This window comes from Bidens hawaiensis, unplaced genomic scaffold, assembly GCF_021521415.1.
Source record: "Bidens hawaiensis isolate Kalapana, Puna unplaced genomic scaffold, B.hawaiensis_p1.1 tig00025005_1, whole genome shotgun sequence".
NCBI classification, from domain to species: Eukaryota; Viridiplantae; Streptophyta; class Magnoliopsida; order Asterales; family Asteraceae; genus Bidens; species Bidens hawaiensis.
Window position 1 is genome coordinate 230095 of NW_027493972.1, and position 21574 is coordinate 251668.

Sequence of the window (21574 nt, forward strand, 5' to 3'; positions counted from 1 at the left end):
TCTAACGGTTTGATCATTTTGATTTTTATATAAAGGGTTCATAACCCATAGATAATCATTTTGAACGGTGGAGATGAAGATTGGAGTTGCTTAGGTCGGTTTTATAAGCCCGTTTTCGTGTTCAGTTCGCTGGGCGAATTTTGAAAACACAACTATAAAGAAATGCAGATTCCCAGAGAATTGACTTTCGGATCGAGCTGAAATTTTCGGTGAACCTTACTAGCATGTAGATATTTAATTCCACAATGGATAGATGGTCTAATGTCTGGATAGTGAGTTATAAGCTTCATAAGTTACAGGTAAGATTTTAGAACGAAAATAGTTTCTTAAAACGAGTTGCATGTAGGTTTTGAAGTGTCGTACGGACAATCCAAGACCGGAGAAATGTTCGTGAGTTAAAAAATAACGTGTTGGTATTTTTGGACCGCGTTGCATGTCGGCTATGAGTAGATATTGAGACTTGAACCGCACGTGAGAGGGTATAACTTTTATCTCTTAAAAGTTTGATAAAATTAGATTTTGATAGATTGGTTTAAATACTGTTATTGAGTGTAGTTTGGAATATTAAAATGTGATAGATGATTATTTTTACTACAGTTACTTTACAAACGAGCGTTAAAAACAATAGTATAAAAGTGAATAACAAATATAAATTTCCCGACCCCTCGTGTTAAAAATGGTGCAATCGTGACTTGGACGATTTCCTCTGTGTGTGTGTGTATATATACACTATATTTTGACTAGAATAGTTATCCGGATAGTGACCACCATTAATATTAAAAATAAATATACTTTTAGAAAATGTAAACTTTTATATAAATATGAAAACAAAGTTTTTATATTAAAAATATTAATATAACACGTTTCGGTATAAATAATAATAACGATTCTATTATGTTTTGTTAAAAAAGTTGTATATAATATATTTGTCAGAATTCAAACATGCATCTATTAATAAAATAATATATATATTTAAAATAAATATATATACTTTTTATTAAATAACGTCCAAGTTTAGTTTCGAAAACATATATTAGTTTTACAACGATTATTTGAAACTATGTTGTTCCAATATATTTATAAGATATTTTAAAACGTTTGATTCTGTTATGATTTTTCCTAAAGAATAAAATTTTGTGATGTATACATCTTTTTAACATCAAATAATCTCTAAAAATTTCAACTTCTATCAAACAACATAGTTCAATTAACTACTTATCATGTTAAAATGCATTTTCAGGTGAATCCAAGCCTCAAACGAAGAAACGGATGAAAAGCCAAAGAAAATAAAAAAACCAAGAAAACAACAAAACATGTCCCCCATGCTTCATGGAACACACCCCCATGCTTTCTTGTGTAAGAAAGGACAAAAATCTGCAAGAAAAGACAAAATACTCAATAGCTGGTCACAGGGCCGTGCTTCAGAGGACATGGTGTCGTGGTCACCTTTCAAAAAATACAAAAGAAGATATATAACAGACACCGAAAAACACAGGGATGTGACTCAGGAAGCACGCCCCCGTGGAGAGTCAGCATGTACAATCTGACAGGGCATTAAATGCAAGTGAACAGCTGGACAGGGGGGGCGTGCCTCATGGAGCACGGGGCCGTGTCTGATCTTCTAGACTGCCTATAAATAGTGGAGCATGTTGAATTCATTTGGTGTGCTAGAATAGAGTTCTATACGAGTTTCTCTTATAAAAACACCCACTTTACACTAATATTGAAGGTCTTGTTGAGAGTTTGAAGACTTGGAGGTTATCATCACCATCATCCATCATCATCATCATCATCATCCATCACTATTAAAAAAGAAAGATTCATCCCTAGTTCGATCATGTGTTTGTTATATTCATCTCTTTTGATGTTAATAACCATTCTCATTATGAGCTAAACTCCATTTACTATCTAATTTCTATGAAGAAGCTTTGTTTTACTTGATGATTATATTAAATAATTTAGTTTAGTAAAGTACATGGTTATTTTGCAATTATCATTTGATGAAAAATGTTTTATCACTTTAACTCAACAAATCAAGGTTGATGATTAACAATCATTCATGATTCACTCATGTTCTTGAAGACTAGAAATGGTAAAAAGAACCTTGATAACTTATTCAAGATAAAACATGGATCTTTATATTGTACTTAGAAATGACGAGATATAAGCTATGATCTATTTCTCTAGTTTTGATAACTCTGAAATAACATTGTTAACACGATTGCTTAGGTTATCATGCTAGTTAAAGAAATCATATGTTAAATGAATGTGTAGTTATAACCTACTTAAATCAACCAAGGGGAGGTTGTGTGACTAAACTATAACCACCTGAAGTTTTTAGAATTGGTATTTGAGAAATCGAAGTCAAACGTCTACCTTACTAACTACTTGCCTACTTAAATTGACATTCTCGTGGTAGACATGAAATTAAGGAAGGGTCGACTTGATAATATGCATGCTACTATCTTTTATGTCATAGAATACGTTCACTTAGAAATGAGGGACTATTCTATCATACATTATTAAGGCAAGTTTATCACATGTTTACTTATTAATCATCAATGAAGAATGGAGTGGATTCTTGATCTTAGATGGTAACCTTCATATAATTGAATTACCCATTTAGAATTTCTCTTCTTGTTCACCTATATATTATATATAAGTTATTTTATTAAAGTTTAAAAATCAACCCCAAAATGATGTTAAAACGAAGACTTATTATTAGAAATATATGTGTCAACGGATCGATACTTGGTTCTTACCAATACTATTCAACATATACGATAGGTACACTTGCCTATTTTGTGTGTGTTTAGTCTTAGTAGAAATCACTTTTATAAATTAAAACACGATCTTGTGCGAAAGCTAAATTCCATCCCATCATATTTTATACCACACCACACAGGCATCACACCAGTTTGTAATTTAGTTATTAGAATTATAATAAATAAGACACGTGAGGATAAACAAATTAAGTTAGGATAACATTCCGTTTGTTTCTATGTTTATGTGTTAATATACTTGGTATTAAACATAGGAATCTGGTTATCATTTGGATGAATGTTAATACGATCTTGACGTTGATTGGCATATTATCACACTTGAATGTTATTTGAGCTGACGCAAAGGTGAATTTTCTCGTAAGTCCCCTCGTTTTATTGATTTATAAATGTTTTTGGGAAAAGTATGCAAACTAAGGGCTATATATTTTACAAATCGTGTAAAATGGGATGAGTCATTATGAAAGGAAAAATCGTTAACCTAGAGAGAAATGGCCTAAAAATATTGGTAGATCTATCGGGGTGATGCCCCCCGTTCTTCCAGTCGCTCCAGTTGAAAAGGTGGGAATATTTTGTATTTGGTATGCATCAGGTTTATCATATGATAGTCATACATGTGTTGTACTCTTTGCTCATTTACAACTAACACGTTTTGTTTAAGAAATATATTGTTATGTTTGGAAAAGTTGGAAATTATATTAGCATTGAAAAGAATGGTGAATGGTGGAATTTATCATTGAAAAGAATGATGAACAAAAGGAAGTAAAGTCGAGAATTGTTACATCCCAATTTTTAATTGAGAAACTCACCAACATTCGTGTTGACAAAGTTATTTTAACATACTTTTCAGGTAAATGAAGAAAATGGATGCTTCGTGAAGGATTCCGGAAAATGGTGTTGTGCATTTGAATGAATGATAGTTGGACTTGTAATTTAAAATAGAACCGTGCATGTTTGACACTTGTAAAACTATGATATTTAATAACGTCCAACTTATGGTTCATTATTTTTTAATATGATTGGCTGAACAACGCCCGTCACCGCCCAAATTAACAAAATTAAGTCTTCCGTTGCCAAGTTAATGATTTTGGGGTGTGACAGAAGTTGGTATCAGAGCCAATGTCTATAGAGAACTAGAAATATTTGGTGAAATATTTTTAGACTATTACCCATGTATTCGAAACAAACATTTTCCAATTTCACAAAGCCTAAAAATTTATAAACAAATTTTCATATGAAATGCAAAAGAAAAGGTTGTGTTTGATTTGCTTATATATGATATATGTGAAATTTAGATTAAAAAAATCATACATGTAGTATATGTCATATCTTATCAGGATTACCTTGTACGGATGATGTCACGAACGTCTAATTGACTATAACGAAATACACAACACTAATAGTGAGTTGGGGGACTGCATCCACCGACCTCTGTTATGCTAGAAACTGTGCCCGCACTTCTATAACCTACTCCCCTACTAGCTTTAGGCTCCATGCTGTCTTTCTACACAGGTCAATTTGTGGGCGCTACGGCTATTTCGGTTCTGGTGTTAGAACCATTACTGAAGTACTTGGACCTCCAATAATTTTCTCTGGTTGATCTAGATAGGCATCACATGCCTTGTATATTTTAGTATGGAAAGTTTTATAACTTGTGATCGGTGTTGATGCGTATTCACGCCTATTTTAGTAGTTATTTTATTAACTTATAAACAAGTATATTAAAATTTTCTAAGTTAAAATGTCACGATGATCTTTTGGCTGATTTATTGATTTTTGTGAGAATGTGATTATTTACTATATTTAGTCACGCGCATTTAATAATTAATAACGAATATTGTCTTGTCTCTATTATCGGAAAATAATATGAACAAAAATACGCCACCGAAAACAAGACAAAATTCTACTAGTAGAATGTCTGGATTACCGACTCCTCTGAAGAAGTAGCTTAACTAACTTTCAGCACGTCTACAATATTTTTATGACCGAAAAATATTAACCAATGGTACTAATACTTGGATATGAGGAACGACCAATATTTGAGTGTAAATATTCGAACCGTGGCATGAAAACTTGGTCAACCTTAGTGTATGCGGTTACACAAATTGAAAGTTCTTGTATAGATTCTAAAAATGAATGGGTAGAATATGTGATTAGTGTTTAATACATGTATCTCTATGTAAAATTGTGTTACCTATAATTATAACCCATAATAGGAGAATACTAGAATGATCATGCAAGGTAAATTGACAATTACACTTAATATCATGTAATTGTGAATTTACAGGTACGAGAGAATTATGGAAAATTCTATTGTGATGACCTATTAATATAATATAATAATTAATTACTATTGACAACACAATCGTAATCATTGAGCCATCCATAAATTCGTATGTGGCGTGCCCTCAAAAATTGGATCCCGAATCAGGATTTTATAGAGATAACAATCTGGTTTAAGATCTTGGTAAACTCTTTCTTTCAATCTCTAGTAATCACTCGACCATCTTTGGACTCTGTCATGTTATTTGCATTGTATCTAATGATATCTTATGCATAGTTTCCTTTTTAGTGTGACTTGACTGCCTTTATCTGTCCTGTCTATTTATTTTAGGATTCTTAACTTAGTATGCTTAGCATTATTGCTTATTTAGCTTGCCTAGGTTAGCACACTTAGCTTGAGTGCCTTTGTTAATATGGCTAGTTTAGCATATTTAGTATTGTTGCTTCTTTAGCATGGCTAGCTTAATATATCTAGCATTGTTGCTTCTTTAGCATCAATATATATAACATTGTTGTTTGTTTAGCATAACTAGCTTAATATATCTAGCATTGTTTCGTTTTATATAATTTTTGAGAGAATTCATCAATATTTATTTCCGTGTGTCTGGGCCGGTTTTTGAATATATTAAGAAGATGTGGGTTAGGCTAGCCATTTTCTTCTTATCGAAGTGGCGGATCCTCGATTTTTAGGTTGGTATTATATAGCTTTATTTTGCTTCTTATACTTGGACTATCACTTGTATAACGCTTATTCATGATTAAATCATGTTTAACTTTTTAATCAGATCCTTAGTGTTTTTTAACGAATATCATTTCCTTAAAAGAATATAAAATATCATATTGAAATTCATAATATTGGGCTTACATCATTAACTTTTTAAATGAAAATACCCCAAAACAAAAATTGAATACCGGTCTTGCTAAGGCTTGTGCTTTACATTTAGCACTTTCTGAGGTGGATGACATTCCATGTTCTTGGTATTGGTGTTCCATCCATCTTTCTTAACTTATACACCCCTTTTCATGTAGTTTCGGCTATTATATACGTCCCCTCCCACCTTGGGCCTAGCTTACCTTGCGCTTCGACACGACTGGTTTCATTGTTTCTCATGACATAATCTCATTCCTTGAACCTGATTTCTGTCACATTCTCGTTGTAGTAATTTTTTCCATCTCCCTTATGTAATTTAGTTTGTTGTGATCTCTTTGCGTTCTTAAATTAGGTCTATATTGAGAAGAAGCTCCTTGTCACTGTTACATTGATCTCGGATTCTTGAAGTTGGCATTTCTACATCGGTGCAACCGTATGTGAGACTGAAAGGTGATTCTCTTTGCCTTGATATTGGTGTCGTTTTATAGGCCCAAAAGACATGAGGCAACTCATAAACCCATGCGGATCCTTGTTACTCCAAACACACCTTAATGCCCTCTATAATGCCTATGTTCGCTCTTTTTGCCTGCCCGTTGGCTTACGGATGAGCTACTGGGCCAATACTTGTTTGATATGCAAATTTTCACACCACTTTTTGAAAGGATTATCCACAAACCACTTTCCATTATCATAATTCAAAACAATCAGTCAATCATACCCAGTGGAGTCCCACCAATAGCAAAACTATAAGTAGGGTATGGGGAGGGTGGGATCTAGGCACACCGTACCTGTCACACCTTGACCAAAGGCGGCGGAACATGTCGGGTGCAACCGATTGCCCAAAAACACAAGACACTATTTCAAGTGACAATATTTAATCAACTCATTTATTTCATAAATCAATAAACAATCATATAACTTGTTCATACAAAACAAATTGAATACAAGTGAACATATATATATATATATATATATATATATATATATATATATATATATATATATATATATATATATATATATATATATATATATATATATATGTTCGTTGTGCTAATTTCCTAATAGTCTTGATAACGTTTTATTCCAAGTCTCGAGTCAACCAAAGTCAAACCTGTAAAATTGCATAAAATAAAGTATGTCAACACAAAGGTTGGTGAGCAATTTCATAGTTTTGAACAATTATGTATATGATATGAATTGCCACAATCTTGTATGCGAAACAATAAATAAAAGTAATAATTTGGATAATATGAGATCGCTAACACATTAGCGACACCTGCCATAAGAGAATACCAGATGGTTCAGGATTTTTATATGAGATCGTTAACACTTTAACGACACCATGCTATAAGAGAATACCATATAGTTCACGGATTTAATAGTTATCGTTAATAAGAATACATTAACGACACCGTGCTAAAAGAGAATACCAGTTAGCTCACGGATTTATGAATCAACCAACCAAAAGCGGTAAACACATAAGCATATAAGCATGTAAGCAACGAACACAAAATCGAGCATTTATTTAAGTAAAGTATACAATAAAGTTTGTGGTTTAAGACTCAAGTATAAAATATTTAGATTGAATAAGTATGCAATATCACCCCAAAAACAAAACATGGAAAACGGGGTATGAAAAGTTATCACGTTCAAGTAATAAACTTGATCGGTAAAATGACGAGTAACCTGAAGGATGAAGTTTAACGGGCAAGGTCTATGTGAAAGGTGTGACATTTGTCAATTTTTATTCGTATTCATATTTGTATTTGTATTCGTTAAACCGACACGTTGTGTCGTTTCAATAAATTCGTTTTGTCGTTTATCATTTAATATTAATAACGATGATTTATAGTTATTACCTGTTCAGTGTCTATTTATTTAATTCAAATAACAAATCTCCGAGCTATAAAAGTCTATAAAATAATCAGAGTTTAAATCTATAGAGTATAAAACGTAAGCAATCTAAAGATATTAAAAACATAATGAGTTTTAATCAACTTTGAATAATTGTAAAGTTTAAGGGTTAAAGATTAAAAAGGTTAAAAACAGTTTACAAATATTTAAGAAGTCTAGGGTTTAAAACTGTAAATTTGAATTTAAATTATAATAAAATAATAATATTAAACTCCCAGCCCCCCAGCCCCTTCCCTCCCGTCGCTTTTCCGGTACACCGCCGGCGGCGACGCGGTAAAACTCTGGCGACATTAAAACCTTCCAAGACGCCCATTTTTAATCAATTTTAATGATATAAACTCGTTTCTCCGTCATCTTAAATCTTAATCAAGTCTCATTATGTGTATTAACACACTACAACGTTCGGATTCAACCCTAAAACCGCCGGATAATAATTAGAAATTTATTAACTCGATTTAATCACCCAACGGACCAATTGAGGCTATAAATAGCACCCTAATCTCATTCTAAACGTGCTACAAACATAATTTTACACTAACAAACTCGTTAATATCACCAAATCTGTTCTTATAATCTCGATTCCGGCCTAGCTCCGTTCGCCGTCATTCCGACACCATCTAAGGTATTTAACACATGGTTTTGATTCGTTTAAACCCGACAAACAAAACCCCTAACCTAAATCTATCAAACATGGGATGGTTATGGAGGATTGAAACCCTAGGGTTAGGGTAAAGAAGATGAAGTTTGGGTTTCTGTTTATATTTAATTTCCTTGCATCTTTTAACAACATAACTGTTTGGTCTAGTGGTTGCGTTTGACTTGTGTGGTCATGGAGACCCGGGTTCAAACCCGGGTCACAGCAGATCCATTTATATATATTTTTTTAAAAACTATTTTATTAGTTATATTAAACCAAATATATAATTATAAATCATACAAAATATATAAAATTATTCTTATAGTTAAATAAAAGATGTTTTAATTTTCGTTAGCAATTTCGTTCAAGAACCAACTTTTACAAACCCGAACCGCTAGCTAAATCTCGTTAAATAATTATATAGATAGTATATATAATGTTGTAATTTTATAAATAACGTTTATTCTAAAATAAAACATACCGATAATGATAAATTCCGTAAACATGATTCATATCTAGTATTAAATTTTATAAGTACTATTATAATAATAATTCAAGAAAACCCGTTAACTTAAATATTAATACACTTAAAAATGTGTAGCAAAATAGTTATAAATAAAAACGTATGAACTATAAAACCGACATTTTATTTTCATCAAATTAGTTAGTAATTCTCTTGTTCTTATTATTTCTAGCTCGTGATATTCGATCGTTTGGTTTCATATAACGCGCTTTCGTTTCATTTTCAAGATTGTCATCCCAATTCAAATGTTAGTTTCTCAAACCCCCTTTTTACCCTTTTTAACTATTTTGGGGGTAGCATATATATCCTATCAGCAATTCAATTTCGTTTGTTTATTATTACAAACTACAATTCGTTACATGGACTTGTGTGCTTATTTGCTTACTTGCTCAAAGACTACTTGCTCATGGTTTCCTCAATAAGTATGATCATACGCCCCCCTATGCACTCAGGACCTCGATGTTATGAGTGGAATAGGGACCCCTGATCCGAGTACATTTTGTTGTTACCGAATGGAAAAGACATTGCTTGTATCAAACTTGTGTGGACTCACCAACTACACCAAGTTTCATGGAATTGTATGGTTTTTATGTATTTGTATCAAACTTGTGTGGACTCACCAACTATTCAGTTAGTTGACTTTATTTTATATATATGCTACATGTACCTTCATTAGAGGATGAAATGACGAAGATATTAGAGTTTAGGTTATTTCAATAATAAACAAAAAAGACATGTGTTTTATTTCTTTCCTTTGTATTTGTTTTATTGAACAACTTGTGTACTTGGGGATTTGAATGAATTAGTGATATTATTGTCACGTAATAGTGTCACATGTGTTTTGAGCAATTTGTACGTCACACCCGGGCGTATTCCGCTTTAGCCGGGGTGTTACGGATTGGTATCAAAGCTGTGACTATAAGATAGGACATTAGACGTAATGTTCTAGTTAGTTATAGTTTATTTGCTTAATTTTTTTAGGTTGCATGATTAGAAAATTATGTGGGCCTTGTGTGATTGTTCAATGCACTTGCGTAATATTTTATTGTCAATTCATTTACGCCTCATGTACACAAAGCACACACAAGTCCAAGGCTTATGCCTAAAACCAAAGATGGTTCGTTATGGCGGGTATGTAGTAACTGGAAAGGGGAAGTGCTTGTTTTCCGAAACTCTTGACACCAAGGTTATTGCAACCTAAGGATAAGCAATGCGTATAAATCCCAATTAGACGCGGGACCCGGTTGCTTACCTGGAGAGTTAGGAAATGGCATGAACTCTATTAGGCCAAAGCATACCACTCCAACGCCATATGAATTACAACTTTAAGTTTTCAAATGCGACCATGATCTCTTTTTAAAAGAATATAGGTGCACTCGTCTATGTTTTACAATGTGTTTTAACTGTAAGTCTGTACACGAATACCCAACTTTCGGTTCGATTTGATTTCGAGTTTCTTTGATATTTGGAAAATAAGAGTCCATAGTGGTTCATGAAAACTCTAAAGTTCCACACAAGATTTATTACCATTATTTTGATTTTTATTTATTTATTTATTTATGCTTATTTATTTATTCTTTTTAAAAGCAAACTTTAACAAGGATTTTTATACCACACCCTATTCCGAGTCTCATGATTTCCGTCACCATTGTTCACAGAATGTCTCTTCGTTTCAACAAGCGCCGTTCTCCTGGATCCTCTAGTCGCAAGTTGACCGCTCAGATCACCAAACAACTAGCCGCCGTCCTTCCAGACATGATGACCCAAATTCACCAGAATCTTTCTGCTAATAACGCCTCTGCTTCAAGCGAGCCTAAAGCATCTCACTGTTGGTTTAAGACTTTCAGCAGCACAAAACCCCCAGAGTTTGACGGGACTGAAGGTGCCACTGCCCTACTTCAGTGGTACGAACAAATGGACAGGAAATTCCTCCACATCGAGTGTCCCGATGACAACCGAACCCGCTTTGCTACAAGTGTCTTTGCAAAAGGGCACATACCTGGTGGGTGAAGGAAAAGACAACCCGTGGTGCCGAAGTTGCTATGACTATGCCATGGGACGAATTAAAAGAACTGATGACCAAGCAGTTATGCCCTCCAAGTGAGCTTATGAACTTGGAAGCTGAGTTTTGGAACCTCAAACAAGAGAGTGGTGAGCACGCAGCTTACACTTCTCGTTTCAATGAACTCAGTGTGCTAGTACCTCACCTTGTTACCCCAACCTCGTGTGCCATCGATAAGTACATTGGGGGACTACCAAGACAAATTCAAGATAGTGTTTTGAGTAGTTCTCCCAAAGAACTTGGTGACGCAATTAACCTTGCTTCAACTTTAACTTATAATAATGTTAATCCCAGGACTTTGACATTGAAGGGATCGAAGAAACTTGCTGAAAAACCCTCTACCGAGCCCAAAGAATCGAAACCCGAGTCATCCAAGCCTGCTTTCTCCTCACACCACCATAGCAAGAAGCGCAAGAACTATGCGCTAACTCAATAAACCGCACCTCAACCTCAAACTAACCTTGCATCACCACCCAAGAGACTCTACAACGGACCCCATCCGTATTGCAACTTTTGCCGACGTCATCACCTCGCCAATGCGGCTTGCCGCCAATGCACCCGTTGCAACCGTTTTGGGCACCTTAGCACCGCTTGTCGTGAGACCGCTATTATACCAACTGCTCCACGACGGTTTTCTCAACCCAACCCTCGCCCTGCACCGTATGCTCAACCTATTAACCAAATGCGAGCTTGCTATAATTGTGGTGACCCTAACCACTTTCGCAACGCGTGTCCACGACTCGCACATGTGAATACTCTTTAGCTTGTTCCAGCTCCGATGTACTAGGTTCAGACATATCAAACCCAACAAGCTTATCAGCCACAGGTTCCACCATTGTTGGCTAACCAATCTCAAGTTCAGCCACATCCCGCCATTTTAGCTCCTGCACCACAAGGTGGTCAAATTGTTCAAACTGCTCAAGCTCCTCAAGAAAATCGTGGGCGTGCTTTTATGATTAACGCCAATCAAGCTCAACAAAATGGCGATGTGGTGAACCGTACGTTTCTCGTGAATGACCACTTTGCAACCATTTTATTTTATATCGGTGCCGATATGAGCTTTGTGTCCTTTGAATTTGAACCTTTACTTGCTAAACCTCGATCTAAGCTTAAGAACTCGTATTCTGTTGAAGGAGCTAATGGTAAATCTGTAACAATTGACTCGGTTATTCGAAATTGCAAATTAAATCTAAACGACCACAAGTTCTCAATCGACCTCATTCCTGTGCAATTGGGAAGTTTCGACATAATAGTAGGCATGGACTGGTTATCTGTTCATCGTGCGGAAATTGTTTGCTTCGAGAAATTCATTCGTATTCCGCTTGCTAATGGTCAAATTCTCCGTGTCTCTGGTGAAAAGCCTTCTCCCTTGAGCCTAAATTTTATCACTTGTTTTCAAGCCCAAACGTACTTAGGCAAGAAGTATGTTGCATTCGTAGCCCATGTGGTGGAAAAGAATGAACGAAAAATTGAGGACATTCTTGTTGTTCGCGAGTATCCTGAGGTGTTTCCTGATGATGTTTCTGGTCTTCCTCCTATCCGTGATGTGGAACTTTGAATCGATCTCGTGCCTGGTGCAACCCCGATTGCTAAGGCTCCCTATCGTCTTGCTCCCTCTGAGATCCAAGAGTTGTCTAGCCAACTCCAAGAACTTTCAGACAAAGGGTTTATTCGCCCTAGTTCATCTCCTTGGGGCGCAACCGTTCTATTCGTCAATAAGAAAGATAGATCCTTCTGTATGTGTATCGATTACCGCGAGCTCAACAAGCTCACAATCAAGAATCGTTATCCTTTGCCTCGTATTAACGATTTTTTTTATCAACTCCAAGGAGCCTCATGCTTCTCAAAGATTGATCTTCGTTCGGGTTATCATCAACTACGCGTGCATGAATATGATATACCCAAAACCGCTTTTCGGACTCGTTATGGGCATTACGAATTTATGGTTATGCCTTTTGGACTAACCAATGCACCCGCGGTGTTTATGGATCTCATGAACCGCGTATGCAAACCTTACTTAGATAAATTCGTAATTGTTTTTATTGATGACGGTCTTATTTATTCCAAGTCCAAAGCCGAGCACGAGAAGCATCTTCATTCCGTCCTTAATCTCTTAAGGAAGGAACAACTCTATGCTAAGTTCTCAAAGTGCGAGTTCTGGTTGAAAGAAATTTTGTTCTTAGGGCATATAGTAAATGAAAAGGGTATTCACGTGGACCCAGCCAAAATCCAAGCCGTTAAGAATTGGAAAACTCCAACCACTCCTACCGAATTTCGTTCATATCTTGGTCTTGCGGGTTACTATCGTCGCTTCATTCTTAATTTTTCCAAGATCGCTTTGCCCCTAACCTAATTAACTCACAAGGATAAACCTTATGTATGGGGTCCAAAGCAAGATGAAGCTTTTCAAACTCTTAAGCCCATGATCCTTGCACTTCCCGAGGGCAATGAGGATTTTGTTGTCTATTGCGATGCTTCCAACCAAGGCCTCGGTTGTGTCCTTATGCAACGAGGTTAAGTTATCGCTTACGCTTCATGACAACTTAAGGTTAGTGAAAAGAATTATACAATGCACGATCTCGAACACGGTGCCGTTGTATTCACGTTTAAAATTTGGAGACATTACCTCTATGGCACTAAGTGTGTGGTATTCACCGACCACAAAAGTCTTCAACATATTTTCGACCAAAAAGATCTAAACATGAGGCAACGACGATGGGCTGAACTACTTAGCGAATATGACTGCGAAATTCGTTACCATCCTGGTAAAGCGAATGTTGTAACCGACACCCTTAGTCGAAAGACCCATGTGAAATCAATTCTGCTTCATTGTGTGACCGTTCAAACCGATCTCCAACTTCGTGTCTTTGAAGCCCAACATGTCTCTGTCATCGAGGGTAATATGTACGATGAAATGTCTTGTGGTGTCGAGAATCAACTTGAAACTAAGCGCGATGGTTTGTTGTATTACCTCAATCGTTTGTGGGTTCCTAATCGTGACGATCTTCGCACATTCATCATGGACGAAGCTCATAAGTCTCGATATTCTGTTCATCACGGTGCGGATAAGATGTATTTTGATCTACGGACCACATTTAGGTGGCCCGGTATGAAGAAAGACATCGCGTTGTATGTGCGAAAATGCCTTATATGCGCTAAATTTAAGGCCGAGCACCAACGACCATTTGGTTTGCTCGTTCAACCACACATCCCTGTTTGGAAATGGAAAGATATCTCTATGGATTTTGTGTTCAAGCTTCCGACTACTCGAAACCGTCACGACGGTATTTGGGTTATTGTTGACCGTTTGACGATCAATGAAAGTTTTCGGTTGATCAACTCGCTCATATCTATGTTCAGCGTATCGTTTGTTGTCATGGTATACCTTTGCGTATCATTTCCGATCGTGATAGTCGTTTTACTTCTCATTTCTGGTCATCGCTTCATAAGGCGTTGGGAACTCGATTGGATCTTAGCACTGCCTATCATCCTCAAACCGATGGGCAGTCCGAGCGCACAATTCAAACACTCGAAGACATGCTTAGGTCATGTGTCATGGATTTCGGTGGAAACTGGGATTCACATCTTCACTTGATTGAGTTGTCGTACAATAATAGTTTTCATTCGAGTATCGGTATGGCTTCGTTCCAAGCACTCTATGGTCGTAAATGTCGATCACCTATTTGTTGGAGTGAAATTGGTGAAACCCAAATCACCGGTCCGGAACTTGTTCAGGAGACCACTGATCTTATTGCTCAAATCCGACAAAACCTCTTAACCGCTCGTAGTCGTCAAAAGAGTTACGCCGATAACCGACGACGACCCCTCGAGTTTAATGTTGGTCACCCTGTCCTTCTCAAGGTATCCCCTTGGAAAGGTGTTGTTCGTTTTGGCAAGAAGGGAAAACTATCTCCTCGTTTCGTTGGACCTTTCAAGATTCTTTCTCGTGTTGGTAGAGTTGCTTACACACTCGAACTTCCTCAAGAGCTTTCTAACGTTCATCCGACATTTCATGTTTCAAATCTAAAGAAATGTCTTGCTGAGGGAAACATCCATGTACCACTCGACGAAGTGCGTATCGATGAAACAATGCACCTTGTCGAGAAACCGGTGGAAATCATGGATTGCAAAGACAAGGAAACTAAACGTAGCCGTACACCTTTGGTAAAGGTTCGTTGGGAATCCAAGCATGGCGATGAATTCACTTAGGAACGTGAAGATCAAATGCGAACAAAGTATCCTCATCTTTTTGTTGCAAATTCTACTACTTAATTTCGGGACGAAATTCTCAAAAGTAGGGAATGCGGTGACATTTGGCAATTTTTATTTGTATTCATATTTGTATTTGAATTCGTTAAACCGACCCGTTGTGTCGTTTCAATAAATTCGTTTTGTTGTTAATCAATTAATATTAATTACGATGATTTATAGTTATTACCCGTTCAATGTCTATTTGTTTAATACAAATAACAAATCTCTGAGCTATAAAAGTCTATAAAATAATCAAAGTTTAAATCTATCGAGAATAAACGTAAGCAATCTAAAGATATTAAAAACATAACGAGTTTTAATCAACTTTGAATAATTATAAAGTTTAAGGGTTAAAGATTAATAAGGTTAAAAACAGTTTACAAATATTTAAGAAGTCTAGGGTTTAAAATTGTAAATTTGAATTTAAATTATAATAAAATAATAATATTAAACTCCCAGCCACCCAGCCCCTTCCCTCCCGTCTCTTTTCCGGTACACCGCCGGCGGCGACGCGGTAAAACTCCAGCGACATTAAAACATTCCAAGACGCCCATTTTTAATCAATTTTAATGATATAAACTCGTTTCTCCATCATCTTAAAGCTTAATCAAGTCTCATTATGTGTATTAACACACTACAACGTTCGGATTCAACCCTAAAATCGCCGGATAATGATTTGAAATTCATTAACTCGATTTAATCACCCAACGGACCAATTGAGGCTATAAATAGCAACCTAATCTCCTTCTAAACGTGCTACAAACATAATTTTACACTAACAAACTTGTTAATATCACCAAATCTGTTCTTATAATCTCGATTGTGGCCTAGCTTCGTTCACCGTCATTCCGACACCATCTAAGGTATTTAACACATGGTTTTGATTCGTTTAAACCCGACAAACAAAACCCCTAACCTAAATCTATCAAACATGGGATGGTTATGGAGGATTGAAACCCTAGGGTTAGGGTAAAGAAGATGAAGTTTGGGTTTCTATTTATATTTAATTGCTTTGCATCTTTTAACAACATAACTGTTTGGTCAAGTGGTTGTGTTTGAGTTGTGTGATCATGGAGACCCGAGTTCGAACCCTGGTCACAACAGATCCTTTTATATATTTTAAAAAAAAACTATTTTATTAGTTATATTAAATCAAATATATAATTATAAATCATACAAAATAAATATAATTATTCTTATAGTTAAATAAAAGATGTTTTAATTTCCATTAGCAATTTCGTTCAAGAACCAACTTTTACAAACCCGAACCGCTAGCTAAATCTCGTTAAATAATTATATAGATAATATATATAATGTTGTAATTTTATAAATCCTAAACCGACAAACGTTTATTCTAAAATAAAACATACCGATAACGATAAATTCCGTAAACATGATTCAAATCTAGTATTAAATTTTATAAGTACTATTATAATAATAATTCATGAAAACCCGTTAACTTAAATATTAATACACTTAAAAATGTGTAACAGGATACTAAGAAATAAAAACGTATGAACTATAAAACCGACATTTTATTTTCATCAAATTAGTTAGTAATTCTCTTGTTCTTATTATTTCTAGCTCGTTAGATTCGATCGTTTGGTTTCATATAACGCGCTTTCGTTTCATTTTCAAGATTGTCATCCGAATTCAAATGTGAGTTTCTCACACCCCACTTTTACCCTTTTTAACTATTTTGGGGGTAGCATATATATTCTATCAACAATTCAATTTCATTTATTTATTATTACAAACTACTATTCGTTACATGGACTTGTGTGCTTATTTGCTTACTTGCTCAAAGAATACTTGCTCATGGTTTTCTCAATAAGTATGATCATACGCCCCCTATGCACTCAGGACCTCGATGTTATGAGTGGAATAGGGACCCCCGATCCGAGTACATTTGGTTGTCACCGAATGGAAAATACATTGCTTGCGCTATTACTACACCAAGTTTCATGGAATTGTATGGTTTTTATGTATTTGTATCAAACTTGTGTGGACTCACCAACTATTCAGTTATTTGACTTTATTTTATATATATGCTACAGGTACCTTCATTAGAGGATGAAATGACGAAGATATTAGAGTTTAGGTTATTTCAATAATAAACAAAGAAGACATGTGTTTTATTTATTTTCTTTGTATTTGTTTTATTGAACAACTTGTGTACTTGGGGATTTGAATGAATTAATGATATTATTGTCACGTAATAGTGTAACATGTGTTTTGAGCAATTTGTACGTCCCACCCGGGCGTATTCCGCTTTAGTCGGGGTGTTACAAAAGGGAGTCTTGTATTTGAAAGGTTGTATAGGAAGTCTTTAAATAAAATAAATGATAAGAACTTCAAACAATTTAAAGTTTAAGGTTTAAAATGTAAATATTTACGAAATTATAATAATAATCCTTTAAAAACATAAGTATGCTCGAAACCGAGTTAAAGTATCTAACCTTAATATTTACTCAACCTATGTTAAGTAATAAGGTGTGTAAAATGCAAGAATGCAAGTCCTTTTGCACTATGTGAAAGTTGACCTTTGGTCACACAAAAAAAGTGTGGCCGTAGGCCTTTAGCCACACACATTTGGTTCAGGTCATGTGTGGCCAAAGGTTGCGACACCGTGGGTATGATATGGCCACACACAGTTTTTAGTGGCCTTATGTGGTAATAAGTGTGGCTAAAGGGTACATGCATTAGTTGCTGGCCATCAAGAAGCCTCTCCAATAAGCGTGGCTAAACGGTAGAAAATGGACACATGACTATTTACTATGAGTGACCATTGCACATATATAGACACATGAATTAATATTTCAGCCACAGGAATTTTACAATAATGTGGCCAATAGGGCTGTATTAAGCTTGCATTGTGACCTATACCGTGTGGATATAGCAAAGAAATGGTCACTTAAATTTACTAATAGAGTGGCTAATTATATGATATAGACACTGGATATTACATTAAAAGTGGCTAAATATGTTTACTTTCCACTTAAACACTCATTTGTAGATTATAGTGTGGCTATTGTCTTACCGTTTGTCACACATAATGCTTTTCGTAATTTAAAGTGTGGCTATTGTCAAACTTTCATCACACATAGTGAGGTACTGAGTGGCTAATCATATCATACAGACACTGGAGGTTATTGTCAATGTGGCTAAAAATGTGAACTTACTAGTCAAAAACTCTTTTGTAGTTTGTCGTGTGGCCATTGTCTTACCGTTTGTCACACATAATGCTATTCGTAATTTAAAGTGTGGCTATTGTCAAACTTTTCCTCACACATAGTGAGGTACTGTATGGCTAATCATATCTTATAGACACTGGAGGTTATTGTCAATGTGGCTAAAATGTGAACTTGCTAGTCAAAAACTCTTTTCTAGTTTGTGGTGTGGCCATTGTCTTACCGTTTGTTACACATATTGCTTTTCCTAATTTAAAGTGTAGCTATTGTCAAACTTTTCGTCACACATAGTGAGGTACTGTGTGGCTAATCATATCATATAGACACTGGAGGTTATTGTCAATGTGGCTAAAAATGTGAAGTTGCCACTCAAACACTCTTTTGTAGTTTGTGGTGTGGCCATTGTCTTATCGTTTGTCACACATAATCCTTTTGTAATATAAAGTGTGGCTATTATCATACTTTTCATCACACATAGTGATTTTTCCAATGACGTTTGATCTCGTTCCGCCACACAAACAAAAACCAACTGATGAAAGTGTGGCCAATGTTTTTGGTACCCTTTCGTCACACAAAAATGTTTTTGTTGTGGCTAATGGTCATTTATAGACTCTAATTTTTGTAATTTCAGGTGTGGCTATTGTCTTACTTTTGGCCACACCTGTTTAATGTGTTCTATGTGGCCAAATTCTGTGTAATTAGGCAATATATAATTATTTTTATTTTTTGTGCAGTAATATAAAACAGCTATAAGCAAGCATGACAAAACAAAATTAGAAACAAATTATATTAACAATAATATTCACTTAAGAAAATGTATATGCAAAATATCTTACAAAATACAAAAATAACGACTACCTATATACTAGCTAAGGCGTTGGTTTTCTTGGCATTGCTCCTGTCTTCTATTTGGTCACCCTGTCTATCGTTGTGTACTTTACCTTTGCCTTCTTGCCAGCTCTGTCTAGTTCTTTTGAGGATGGGAGTGGTGGTAGCTGGAACAACTTAATATGACAAACAAATATGTATAATTAATGTCATATTTTGTAATAGAATAGAACAAAATATTAGGCCTGCAAACGAACTGAACGTTTGATGAATTGTTCGTGAACCGTTCGGCGGGAAGTTCGTTTATGTTCGTTTATTTAATAAACGAACGAACACGAACACAAAATTTGTGTTCGTTTAATCAAACGAACGAACATGAACACATGTTCCGTTCGTTCATTTATGTTAATGAGCGTACGTTCGTTTATGTTAGTTTATCTTTGTTCAATTATGTTAGTTTAGATTATAAACAAACGAACATAAACGAACACAAGTGTTTATTTTAAAAATAAATGAAACTGAACATAGATATTTGTTCGGTTAAGTTTTCGTGTAGGTATAAAGTTAAAACGGAACAAACCTCCTGGTCACATATGATCAGGTGTTCTAGCCAAGCAACAAAAGTACCAGTTGCGTCACCAACAGTCATAATTTCACCTGCCTCACAAGGAATAATTGTTTGTTCCTTTATGGCTTCATCAATACTAACTTTATAGCAACCCTCCGGGATTTCTTTTCCATGCAACTGTTGTGGAACCGGTGACCAATGAACTGTACCAAGTTCCACCTTGTTACGCTTGTCATGGACACACAAACGACACTCATACACCTATAAACAAGCATGTGAAATTAAGATGGCTTAGTTGAAGTCAATATATAAGTACATACCCATGGATATGCCATGTTGGTGGGAAATTAACAATGTTTCGCGCAGTACATTCCTTTATTTCAGCAGGTGGGGAAGCTTCATCCGTAGATACATCAATTTTCTTTTACGTCTTCTCCGTTTAACCTAAAAAACATTCAATGAATCAACTTATGGATGGAAATCAATCAACAATTAAAGGGAAAACTGAAATTGCCAAATACTTACTGATGGTTTTTTTGAGCCGTTACTATCCGGAGTGTGGTTTAGTTGTGTTTGGTCAACATTGTTCTCTACAGGCTTCATTGGTAATATAAAAGAAATTGGAATTGTTAGACTTATTAAGTTATAAAAACTGAAATTGCCAAATACTTACTAATGTCGCGCTATGGGGATCGACTACCGTTTGGTCAACATTTTTTTCCACGGACTTGGCCTGCAATTCGGTAACAGAAAATGAGCACACTCACATTGAAACGAATTATAAAAAGTACTGAAATTGTCAAATACTTACTGATGTCGCGATACGGGGAGCGAGTACCATTTCGACAACTATTTAATCCACAGACTTGGCCTACAATTAACTTATGCAAAATCAGCACACTCACATGGAAAGTTAATTATTAAAAAAAAAATCAATCAAACTGTCAAATGCTTACATGAGTAGCGGATTCTTGTTGCACAACCTCACCTGAGGTTAAGATGTTTCCCACAGAACGGGCCTACAAATCAATTTATTAGGTTATAGAAAATGAAAAATCACATGGAAAGTTGTAATAAACAAAGAAACTGTCAGATACTTACTGGTGTTGGCATTTTATTTCGCGCCACATCACTATTACTTTGGTTAGAACTAACCTGATTGGGAACATGATTTACCTACGAATTGTGACAAAAACAGTGCCAATTATGTATGTCGAATGCATTAATTAATATGTAGCATACGTCACTTACTTGACTTGCCGACATTTGCGCCAACAATCCTTCGATATGTCTGAACCTGGCCTCAAATGCTAATTGTTCCTTCTCACGGCTTGCTAGCATAGCATTCGTGGATTCAAGTAAAGTTGTCAACATGTTCACCACTTCATCTCCGTGCATCAACTCATACTCAAGTTGGGAAATCCGCTGCTTAAACGAGCCTTTTACCCGACTCACAACCCAATATTTACATGTTGTCAATCCGTACCCAATCCCTTTTAAAAACCCACCTTTCTCTTTGCCAAGCACTAAGGTTACGGCATCTGTGCATGGTTCAAGTGTCAGGGCTCCGGAGGCGATCTGCTCCTCATGCTGAACCTGCAAGAAAACAAATGTCAAACTTCCGATTCCTTACAAGCATAAAACGTCAGATTTCATGAACTAC